This window comes from Leguminivora glycinivorella, unplaced genomic scaffold (assembly GCF_023078275.1).
Source record: "Leguminivora glycinivorella isolate SPB_JAAS2020 unplaced genomic scaffold, LegGlyc_1.1 Scaffold3, whole genome shotgun sequence".
Lineage (NCBI taxonomy): Eukaryota > Metazoa > Arthropoda > Insecta > Lepidoptera > Tortricidae > Leguminivora > Leguminivora glycinivorella.
Genome location: NW_025952828.1, coordinates 1,579,340 through 1,591,408, shown reverse-complemented (window position 1 = coordinate 1,591,408; position 12,069 = coordinate 1,579,340). Strand labels below are relative to the sequence as shown.

Below are 12,069 nucleotides of genomic sequence, written 5' to 3'. Positions count from 1 at the left end.
TAAGAATTAGTTATGTGACAAAATGTAAAACATTATTTCATTGTTTTATGTCTTAAAACAAGTATCAGATACACATAATAAAAGTGCTAATTACACACAATAATATAACAGTAGAAGACAACATGTAACAAAAATAAATATAGGGGTAAAATGTGTACCAACTTATTTATTTTTATAAAAATAAAGTAACTGAGAATAAAGTTATTTTGACAGTTACTGAATTATTTCCTATTTTTTTACTATTTTCATATCCTTGAAGCATGTTTAAACCATAAATAACCCAGTGAAAGGAGCCGACACTAAGACCACGAATTCAGATTACAAAATCATGATTTTGTTTTGATATCACTTTTAAAAAATGTTTCTTACATTTACATTTTGATACATTTTTAGGGTTCCGTAGTCAACTAGGAACCCTTATAGTTTCGCCATGTCTGTCTGTCCGTCCGTCCGTCCGTCCGTCCGTCCGTCCGTCCGCGGATAATCTCAGTAACCGTTAGCACTAGAAAGCTGGAATTTGGTACCAATATGTATATCAATCACGCCAACAAAGTGCAAAAATAAAAAATGGAAAAAAATGTTTTATTAGGGTACCCCCCCTACATGTAAAGTGGGGGCTGATATTTTTTTTCATTCCAACCCCAACGTGTGATATATTGTTGGATAGGTATTTCAAAATGAATAAGGGTTTACTAAGATCGTTTTTTGATAATATTAATATTTTCGGAAATAATCGCTCCTAAAGGAAAAAAAAGTGCGTCCCCCCCCCTCTAACTTTTGAACCATATGTTTAAAAAATATGAAAAAAATCACAAAAGTAGAACTTTATAAAGACTTTCTAGGAAAATTGTTTTGAACTTGATAGGGTCAGTAATTTTTGAGAAAAATACTTAAAACTACGGAACCCTACACTGAGCGTGGCCCGACACGCTCTTGGCCGGTTTTTTTTATTATTATTAGGAGCCTGTTGTGTCCCACTGCTGGGCAAAGGCCTCCCCCCTCTTTTTCCAATCTTCCCGATCTCGGGCAGTTTCGGGCCAGTTATTAAGGAAGCAATCCAAGTCGTCCCGCCATCGCCGGCGGGGTCTGCCGGATCCTCGCGTTAGGCCGGGTTGCCACTCTGTGGCAATCTTAGCCCTGAGTTAGCCCACAGCTCACTCGGCATGCGGCAGACGTGTTCAGCCGTCCCACTTTAGCTTGGCCGCTTTCCGAGCCACATCGACAATTTTTGTCTTCTTTATTTCAGTTTATAATTTTTGTCTTGGAGCGCAGCGTAGTGTTCCGGATACGATCCATTAATTTTACGCCTAATATGCTGCGCTCCATAGCTCGCTGGCAAACCCCGAGTTTGGACCTCTGAGACGCTGTCAAAGACCAAGCTTGTGCACCGTAGGTGAAAATTGGAAGTATGCACATGTCCATGAGTCTCCGCTTGAGTGACAATGGGAGATCACTTTTCATACATTCATAAACTTCCTCCTGAATTTCCAAACAGGGTAGGCAGAGCACATGAAACTGCTTAAGTTTTAGTGCCACTCCGGGTAAATCTGGCAATTAAATGGCTAAGTAAAAACGAAATTGTGATATTGCAGTTACATGTTGATTTTGTATCAAAAATAGGCAAGAAGGTAAGTATAATATTATAGGTTTTTTTAAAGTAGTGACGAAATACTTAGATTCATAGAAAAAATCGGAAACATCCATGAAAGAACATCCATCACATCACACAAATAAGTAGGTACCCCTAGGGCTACTTGCACCAACTAAAATGGAGGGTTAACCCGAGGGTTAACCCACTATTTTATATGGAATTTGACAGATGACAGCCCGCTAACCCTGAGTTAAGTGGTTGAAGTGGGCCTTACAGATTCTAAACTAGGTTCGTCGGCTTAGCAGGATCACTATCAACTATATCAGATCGTTCAACTATCAAATCAAAGTCATGTTGCTTAAATTGGAATACACCTTACGGAAAGAAGTTCAAACTAGTTTAAGCTACCGGTTTCCAAGGTATTTATTGTGGCTGGTCATCGGATTCAACTATTTCGTTACGTTCCATGTCGTGTACATCGTTGCCAATTAACTATGCCCTAGTTTTATTTAAACAAGAAAAAAACATGCTTTGTTTATTTTGCTTATCGCATCACAAATTCTGGCTTACTTTAATAAAGAGTAAACTATCGTACAGTATGGCCACTCCCACTCCCCGCTGAAAGTGTCGCCCACCCCCTCTCGGTTACCTCACAGTTACCGCCTGTCAAAAACGCTAACAGTCGACCTTTCATATCTCACTCATACAAGCTTGGCACGCGTTCACCTACACGAGCTTGGATTGTGTGCTATGAACGCGCCTCTTTCATATATTTGATCGTCAGTGTCCGAGGTGTGCTTTAAAAATCCATTGAATATATATATGTCGCAGGGAAATGGCGAAAACAGAGATTTGATCAAATCTCTAAGGGATATGATCAAATCACGCAAGATGCCAAAATGGCGAATCCATTTCATCATTTCTCTAGAAAATTTCAGTCATTTGACTAAATCCCTGACTCTGTTTAGTGAAATCACAAAATCGGCCAATAGACATATTGGCCGATTTTGTCATTTTTCGTCATTTCACTAGATTTGTTTAGAGATTTGATAAAATCTCTGAACCACGACAGTAAGTTGACGAAACGAACTCAAAAAGTAAATTTCTTTTAACATTTTGCTAAACAAATTTAAGGCAATGATAAAGTCTCAACTGAAATATGGTAAACATAATAATAAATATGGTGATTTGATCAAATCTCTGAACAGGTTTTGTCGCGAAATGATAAAACAAGTTGACGTTATAAACTCGTTTCGTCAACTTACTGTTGTGGTTCAGGGATTTTATCAAATCGCTAAACAAATCTAGTGAAATGACAAAACGTGGCATGACTATTGGCCGATTTTGTGATTTCACTAAACATAGTCAGGGATTTAGTCAAATGACTGAAATTTTCTAGAGAAATGATGAAATGGATTCACCATTTTGACATCCTGCGTGATTTGATCATATCCCTTAGAGATTTGATCAAGTCTCTGTTCTGGCCATTTCCCTGCGACATATACATACATAAAATCACGCCTGTCCGTTTAATTTCATTTCATTAGAAGCTGGCGTACGGTCAACCAATTTGAATCATAGGCCACTCTAGAACCCTGTCTTATTGACACCGTGCATTATTTTCCATAGAAGTCACTTTTGACGTTGACTGTGAAAAGGTTCTACAGTGGCCTAGGATTCAAATTGGTTGACTGTACACTAGGCTCGCTGAATCAAATCTGGCGATGGCTGATGTCTGCATTCGATGGCGTCGTCGTCAATTTAGACTCTTTCATAGTAAATGTGCTGGTGAAGAATGTGTTGTTAACACGTTTTTATTAGGTCGACTAGCGATGAAAAAAGCCGGAAAATTCCCGTTTTTTTCCATTTCCTTTGGTTTTTTTCAGAAATTTATGGAAAAAACCGCGAATGTTTCGGCTCTTATTTTTCAAAAAAAACATAAAATATGAAAGAAATTTGTCATTGTTTGGACGGACACATACCAGACATAGAAATCGGTTATTGCCCGAACGATTTTATAAATTAATCTTTATTCGGGCGAATTTGCACCTACAAACGGGATACACCGACGACATGGAAGCAGAAATGACTGAAATACAGACGGTCAACCAAATATTGGCAAATACATACATACATACATACAATCACGCCTGTATCCCAAAAAGGGGTAGGCAGAACACATGAAACTACTAAAGCTTCAGTGCCACTATTATATTGGCAAATAAAACTATGGAAACGGATTAAATCGCGTATAATGAATTTGAAATTCATCCCGACGTTTCGAACTCTTTACAGCGTTCGTGGTCAACGGCTGACGGAGGAAAAATTACAATGTGCAAAAGCTACCCACATACAAGAAATATTAACGAACCATGACCACAAATAATATAGATTTTTAAGGCAGGTTCACACACTATTAATAAAGCCAGTTATACAATATTCAAAAAAATTAAAATTATTATGTTAAAAAAAAACAATTAATCTACACAAAATTGACAAAAACAAACTGCAAATGTTTTATTTCATGAGTAACTATCGCGGTAACCGAAGACAATATTACAAATCTTGGCACTAAAAATGGCGCGAAATTCGAATTTTCTATGGGAATTAATCCTTCATCCTTACATTTTCAATATTTTTTTAAGTGTCGTCGATGATTCCGCCAACTTAAGAAGACACGCGTTTTATGAAGACAATTCGCCGGTGAGCACTATATTTTTCAAATTAACCGCCTTTTTTACTGCCAAGGTCAGTTGAGCGCCAGTACATGATGAGAGTGAGAGTGATTAATAGAATACTAATTTTAATAATGTATTTGTTTTTTTCTTAAAAAACCCGAAAAATACCGAAAAAAACGAAAAATTCATAAATTTCGGGAAAAATCATTTGATTTTTTCCGGTTTTTTCAACGCTAGGTCGAACTGACACTAACCAGCGAAGTTTGTAACAAATCAAATTATTTTATTAAACATTTTTTTTTATTTTTTTTTTTAGAGAAATTTCGACGGGTACCTCGGCGGTCGAGGTGGTGTAACGGTTTAGCACGTCAGCCGCGATAGCCCGGGTTCGATTCCCGGCTTCGCCACCAGTGGCACACCTCGGACACTGGCGATCAAATATATTAAAAGAGGCGCATTCCTAGCACACATGCATGCATGGTGAATTTATCAGTGAATTCATTCATAATTTTACCATGCACTTTTGCAGCTGATAGTACAATGTACAGTCAACCAATTAGAACCCTAGGCCACTCTACAACCTTGTCAAAATGACATGCAGTAAGAGATTTCTTACAATCTGCTTTATAACGTCACTTTGACATAGTTCTACAGTGGCCTAGGGTGCCAATTGGTTGACTGTACCTACATAGTTCTGATGACAATACAATAATTGTGTACTGTCAAACTGATCTGATGATGGAGCCGGAAGATATGAACTGAAACATCATGCCTGCTACGCCGCGGTTCCGGATTCGAATCCCGGTAAGGGCATTTATTTGTGTGATAAGCACAGATATTTGTTCCTGAGTCATGGATGTTTTCTATGTATATAAGTATTTGTATATTATGTATATCGTTGACTGAGTACCTGCAACACAAGCCATCTTGAGCTTACCGTGGGGCTCAGTCAACCTGTGTAAGTATGTCCTATAATATTTATTTATTTATTTATCATGGAACATGAAGAACCTGTTTTTCGGTTTCTTAGAAAAGTTGACTGGTACAGAAAGTCGCATTAAGTTCGCATTTTGCACACATTAAGTTCATTAAGTTGTTCTTTTGTGCAATAAAGTTTAAATAAATAAATAAAAGTCTTGTGAACTTTGACCGCGATTAGGTTTGAAGGTAAAGTGTGTTTTTAACCTCCGACGCAAAAAACGACGGGGTGTTATAAGTTAGCCGTGTCTGTCTGTCTGTTTGTGTGTATGTCTGTCTGTGGCATCGTAACTCACAAACGAATGAACCGATTTAGATTTAGTTCGTTTTGTCTCAAAGCTGAGTTAGTCGGGAGTGTTCTTAGCCATGTTTCATGAAAATTGGTTTCCTATCTCGCGGTCGGGGGTTTTATCAAAATTTTAATTTTGTGGTTATTACAAGCTTTTATTTCAAGTTGATAATTTCAACCTGCATTCTATTCACTACAAATAAAATAGCTACTTAAACGCAGTCTCGCGAAGTTCAACATTAATTGAGGGAAATCACTATTGAAAACTACCTACAATTAAATAGCGAACATAATCTAAGCGCACGGTAGTGCGCAGGCCAAGTTCCAGCAACAGGCTGCGCGCATGTCGTGCACTATTTACACGAACCGTTTCAACCCACTTTTGACCCCGCTGTAACTCAGTGCCTATTTATTGCAAGTACAGAAGTAAAATTATACCTACGTAAATTATATATTTCATCCCTTTTATTGTGTAGTTATGTAGGTAAGATCGACCATGACATGTCCGCAAGTGCATTTCGCTTTATCTGGCACATGTACGTACTGTGTTAAATATTGAATTATGTTGCTGTTTCTTACATACAAAGAACACGTTATTATAGCTAGCTTAATATTTTTATGTAAGTAAGCACCTTGTTCAGCCCATTTGTTATAGGGAAAGATAATTTAACATTTGAATTAAAATTTAGGTATATTTACTTATCAATGTGAGATTATACACCGTGTTTTTTTAAAATTTTGTTAATTTTAAATAAACATCCCTTAAAAATAAACATATATTAGTTCTAAAGTAGTTTGTTCGTGTTGCTTCCTTGTTTTCATATTTCAACCCTTTTTTAGGGGAACAATTAGCCGATAGGAACTTGGCTCACTTTTTAACAGTTATGTTTTTGGTGTGATTATAATTACAGGAAAGTATTAACTCATGAGTACATTAAGTATCTGGGTATTGTGCAGGATGCTTCTTTCGTGCAAATATATATTTAAAATAATTTTAGAATCCTTCATTATTCTCTTATATTTCGATCATAGAATACTTCTACTAGATGCTAAAATTTTGTGTTCAACACAGAATACAGGTTGTTGGTATTTTAGGAACATGCTCCCCGGCAGAACCACATCGTCATTCGTAAACATAAACATATCAAAAAATATCTGTAAGATATCTATAAAATTCTAGGGCCATTTAGAAAAATTCTATATGCCTAGTTTTTGTGTAAGTACTTAAACCTAATTTCAAAGTGGTTCTGCTACAGAGCTTCCTCCCAGCAGAAGCACCGAAAGATATTCTTCTAACTACACATGCTATTTACACGTATACTAACTACATCAAATAATTCTATATTAATTCTATATTTATCTAGTTTACTAAATCACTCTGTTTATCCATATTAATCCATATTAATATTATAAATGGGAAAGTGTGTGTGTCTGTTTGTTTGTCCGTCTTTCACGGCAAAAGGGAGCGATGAATTGACGTGATTTTTTAAGTGGAGATAGTTGAAAGGATGGAGAGTGACATAGCTACTTTTTGGCTCTTTCTAACGCAAGCGAAGCCGGAAAGAAAAAGCTAGTTTTGAATACACGAATTTACGTCATATCAAATGTCAAAAATTGGAAATGACAAAGGTTATAATTTCTACACTAGCACCCCGAACTTTACTATCTGTAGCTTTAATATAAAATGTGGATATTGTCAGCAAAAGCCGAGCATATGGCACTGGTCCCACCGCGAGCTAGTAAGCTATGAGCTATCGGTTATAAAAACGAACGAAAGATAAGCACTCCCGTGCAAATAAGAGACACGGCGATATTGATAGCTGACCGCTGCGCGCTGGGCGAGTAACTATAAACATCGCCGTGTCTCTTTTATTTACACGGGAGTGATTATCTTTTATTCGTTTTTATAGCCGATAGCCCATAGTTTACTAGCTCGCGGTGGGACCAGTGCCTAAAAGATTGATATAAGTTATAACAACCTGCAAGTGCATATTCGTGTTTTCACGGAAATTCTCGAAGTGTCATACTGTTTCAGTCACTCTGTACAAGAAGTACTAACGTAGACCGAACCAGCACGACAAATACGAACGTTTCCGAGAAAATCCGATGGACAACTATTATGCACTACATCTCTAATTATCCGTCAACTGTGAATTAGTAGGAATACGTAATATTGTGCAAAAAATATCACACCTATTACGTTTGATCAGGTTTAAGCATTTAGACCAAATATAGAGGCAATTGCGGCTGTTCTGAGATTTATCTTTGTTACGCCGTCGCGTCTCATACTTCCATATCGATAAGGTTTGATTTCGTATGCGTCGCATCGCCGTCGCGCGACCATCGCGCGACCGTCGCCCACTCAAGCCACCGCGTTACAGTTCTTACTTACTTGGCTGGTGCGCTAACCCAAAATAAGTTTTGAGCTCCTACACAAGACCACGCCAATGTGCTCTGTTACAGTTCTTAACTAAACGACATATAAGGTACAGAAAGGGACAATTTCGACTAGAAGACGATTGTAACAGCACCATTTTTTTTCCATGTTTTACAATGTTTGTGTTATTAAATAGATGTTCCACTACATATAGCACGCGTGTTCAGTGTATACATGTGTAACTCAACATAATAGGTATACCTAAATGGAGAAAAATGAATCAGTAGTAATTTTCCCCCAGTCGAAATTACCCCGCTGTATCTTAATATTTACATTCCCTGTGCGGTGAGGGGTTAAAAATTTCACCACCCTGTTTCCTATCGTGGGTGTCGTAAAACTTGGTTGTAGCTGTCGGATTGATTCGATTGTGGTGTAGCTGATGGATTAGAAACCTGCTCAAATATCACAAGTTCGTTTTCTTCCAGCAACCGTTCAAGTGCTCTGCCTACACTTCTTGGGAATATAGACGTGAACTTAAGTATATCTATGGTAGGTTGTAAGACTTGTAAGGTACAGATCTAGTACAAAACATTAAAACCAGGCAGGCAAGCATGGTCGCGCGATAAATGATAAAACATCAGCCCGTCCCTATCGCACTTTTTGTAAGTTCGATAGCGATGGCCTGATGTTTTATCATATATCGCGCGACCATGCTTGCCTGCCAGAGCTCGTAAAATATAAAATTAGTTTATCTTTACTAGGCCGATTCAGTAGGTAATATCAAACCAATAATCGTATTGATTATCAAACCAATAACCAAACTAGTTATTTATAGCGGTAAATTGAAGTACTAGCAATATTTCACAATTAATAGGTAAGCAAATATGCCTATTACATACATTCAAGATTATGATTCTAAATTCGTAATAACTCTTCTGTGTTAGAAATTGAAATAGGTGTCATATACCAAATAAATAGTGACCACGTTTTGCGGCCAAGTCCGGAATCAAACCTACGTCTTCAGGCTACGCGGCTAAATTTGACCACTAGACTAAAATAGATGACCCGGCGCGATGTTTTTAATCCCCGACGCAAAAACGACGTTGTCTAGCTGTCTGTTTGTCTGTGTGTGTCTGTCTGTGGCATCGTAGTTCCCGAACGGATGAACCGATTTAGATTTAGTTTTTTTTTTGTTTGAAGGCGGATTAGTCAGGAGTTCTTAAACACTTTTCATCAAAATCGAGTCACTATGTCGGTTTTTTTTTTAAATTTTAATTTTGTGGTTAGGTTAGTTTACCATACAATAGTTATAACTATAGTCACCACACTTTTAATTTAAACGGCTTTCTCAGTATTGAAGATATACCTTTAAAAGTCTAATTTACACCATTTAATTTAATGTACCTACTACAGATCTTTTCCCGAATACTGACGCGAATGGAATACAAGCAACATTCATCATATGATATAGAATAGAAGAATAGAATGGAATGTGCTTCAATTATATCAGGTTAATCTGTCACATACGCATGATTTTCATTCACTAATTCGTTCAATTCGTGCCAGGGGATCGATTTTTGAATTTCGAATGCACGAATTCGCCGTTCGAAAGTCTGTGGAAATGCTATTTTTGAAAAAGGACGGCTAGTAATTTTAAAACTAGTGGTAATGACCACTCGTTTTCGATTCTGTTAGTAGAATTTAAATCGCTAGTAGTGGAGATATTATTGAACGAATTTCACGAAATCGAATGGCCGAGATTAAAAAATCGTCCCCCAGCTCTTGTAATTAACTTGTAGATGCATTTTCTTTGAAAATGCGTGATCTGACAAGGTGTGATATCGTAAATAATGGATTTACTCTAAGAGACACAGTTACCTCAGATGACCTTGATACAGCTCGTGGCATCCGAGCGAAGTTCTTGATGCACTTTGACTCATGTCAAGGTTGTGTCCGGAGATTGAACTTTTGCTCGGGGTGATGAAAAAATATGTCCTTTTGCGCACAGGTGATGTTGTAAATAAGTTCATCGAAATGTGTTACGAAGATTGTAACATTGGAACGTAAAGATGATATTTTTAAGCTTTTATTTTAACTTGCAATGTTTGTATGTATGGGTGAAATCTTGCGACTCAATATTGAATCAGATATCTTTAACCGATTGCGCTGAAATTTTGCACACATAATTATGTAAATCACGTGACAATGCAATGGTATCATGGAGCTGATCTGATAATTGCCCGGAAAGGTGGCTATAGAAACTCTGTAATGAAATGTCGTATCCCCATCGAGTACCTAAGGGGTTTCAGGAACGTCTCGGAGAGCAGTAGATGACTGTTGAAAGAAAAGTACAGTCGGCGATAAAAGCTTGTGCCAAAAATGAAATTTTTGAGGAAAAACTTATTACAGCTACTTTTAACAGTATACTAAAAAAATGGGTTGGAAATCCGCTAAAGCTAACCTATGGTTGACTGGTAGAGAATGCCTTTTGACATTAAGTCCGCCATTTGTAAATTTTTGTGTATTTTTGTGCAATAAAGTTTAAATAAATAAATAAAATAAGTAAAAGTTTTCAATGATTCGCGGTTATTTTCATTAAGACTTATATTGACCTACCTAATTATGGAGATGTCCGCTAATATTACAACAGTGTTTTAGTGTTTTATTTTTAATGATATACTTAGGCAGCAAACAAGTAGACGAGCAACCTGATGGGAAGCAGTCATCGCCGCTCATGGACATAAGCAACATCAGGGGAGCCACTTATCCGGTGCTAACCTTTGAAAACCCTAAATACCTGCTTCTTGAAGAACTCCATGTCATAGCCCAAGGGAAACACCTCAGAAGGTAGCTCATTCCGTGTGTTGAAGTGTTGATATACCTACATTACACAGGTGATAAATTACGACTGGTACTATATACTCGAAACGCCTCTTTAAATCAAGAGTAAATAGGTATCTCATAGGTAAGCGCGTGCTCCACCGTAGACCATCAGGTGTGATCGTGGTCAAACGTCTACCTATCCATACTAAAAAAAAAAAACGCTGGTGGCCTAGCGGTAAGAGCGTGCGAATTTCAATCCGGAGGTCGCTGGTTCAAACCCCGGCTCGTACCAATGAGTTTTTCGGAACTTATGTGCGAAAATGTCATTTGATATTTGCCAGTCCCTTTTCGATGAAGGAAAACATCGCGAGGAAATCCGACTAATTCCAATAACGCCTTGTTATTTGGGTTGGAAGGTCAGATGGGAATGGCTTTCGCAAAACGAGCGTCTACGCCAAATCTTGGGATTAGTTGTCAAAGCAGATCCCATGCCCCCACGAGCCGTGGCAAATGCCGAGGATATCACAAGGAGTATGTTGAAGTGTTGATATACATTATACAGGTGACAAATGACTGGCTGGTACTGTAACCTATACTCAAGTAAACATGCGCAAGAGTCATCAATAGGTTTGCACAGACATGTCGAAACGTGTGTACTCGATCGTGAACGCGGTGGGTCGGTGGGCATGAATGGATTTTCATATTTACATGAGTGATTTACATACTATTATGTACTTATTGGGAAGTAATTAATTGTAAATCTTATTTGGTGCATTTTGATGTTTAAAACAAAGGCTAATAGGTAGTTTATTTTGAGAGCTTTGAATGATTTACGGTTATTTTCACTGGGCTGATATCCATACTAATATTATAAATAGGAAAGTGTGTGTGTCTGTTTGTTTGTCCGTCTTTCACGGCAAGACGGAGCGACGAATTGACGTGATTTTTTAAGTGGAGATAGTTGAAGGGATGTAACACTTTACACCTAAAAGTAGCCTATGTCACTACATAGGCTACTTTTTGTCTGTTTCTAACCCCCCACTTCCCTAAAAGGGGGGGGGGTGGACGTTTATATGGAGCATTCCGCTGTTTTCGAATTTAACGCGAGCGAAGCCGTGGGAAAAAGCTAGTAATAAATAATTATACTGTGATTATGATTAGGTACCGTTTTTTTTTTATGCCTACGCTACGCTAAGTTTCATGCCTGATGGTCACGGGTAAGACCTGAGTAACCAGAAAAATATCTCAGTAAACATTAAGTCTAACTTTGTTTTAAAAACGTTGTTGTGTTTTAAAGTGTTGCAAAGTTTATTTCTTCTTATTCAGTCTTTAT

General features: G+C 37.6%; 1 protein-coding gene across 1 annotated transcript in view; it reads right to left on the bottom strand.

Annotated features, from left to right (window-relative positions):
• Positions 1-12,069, bottom strand: part of LOC125242036 (angiotensin-converting enzyme-like) — a 294,233-nt gene that overhangs the window by 150,934 nt on the left and 131,230 nt on the right. The window lies entirely within an intron of this gene.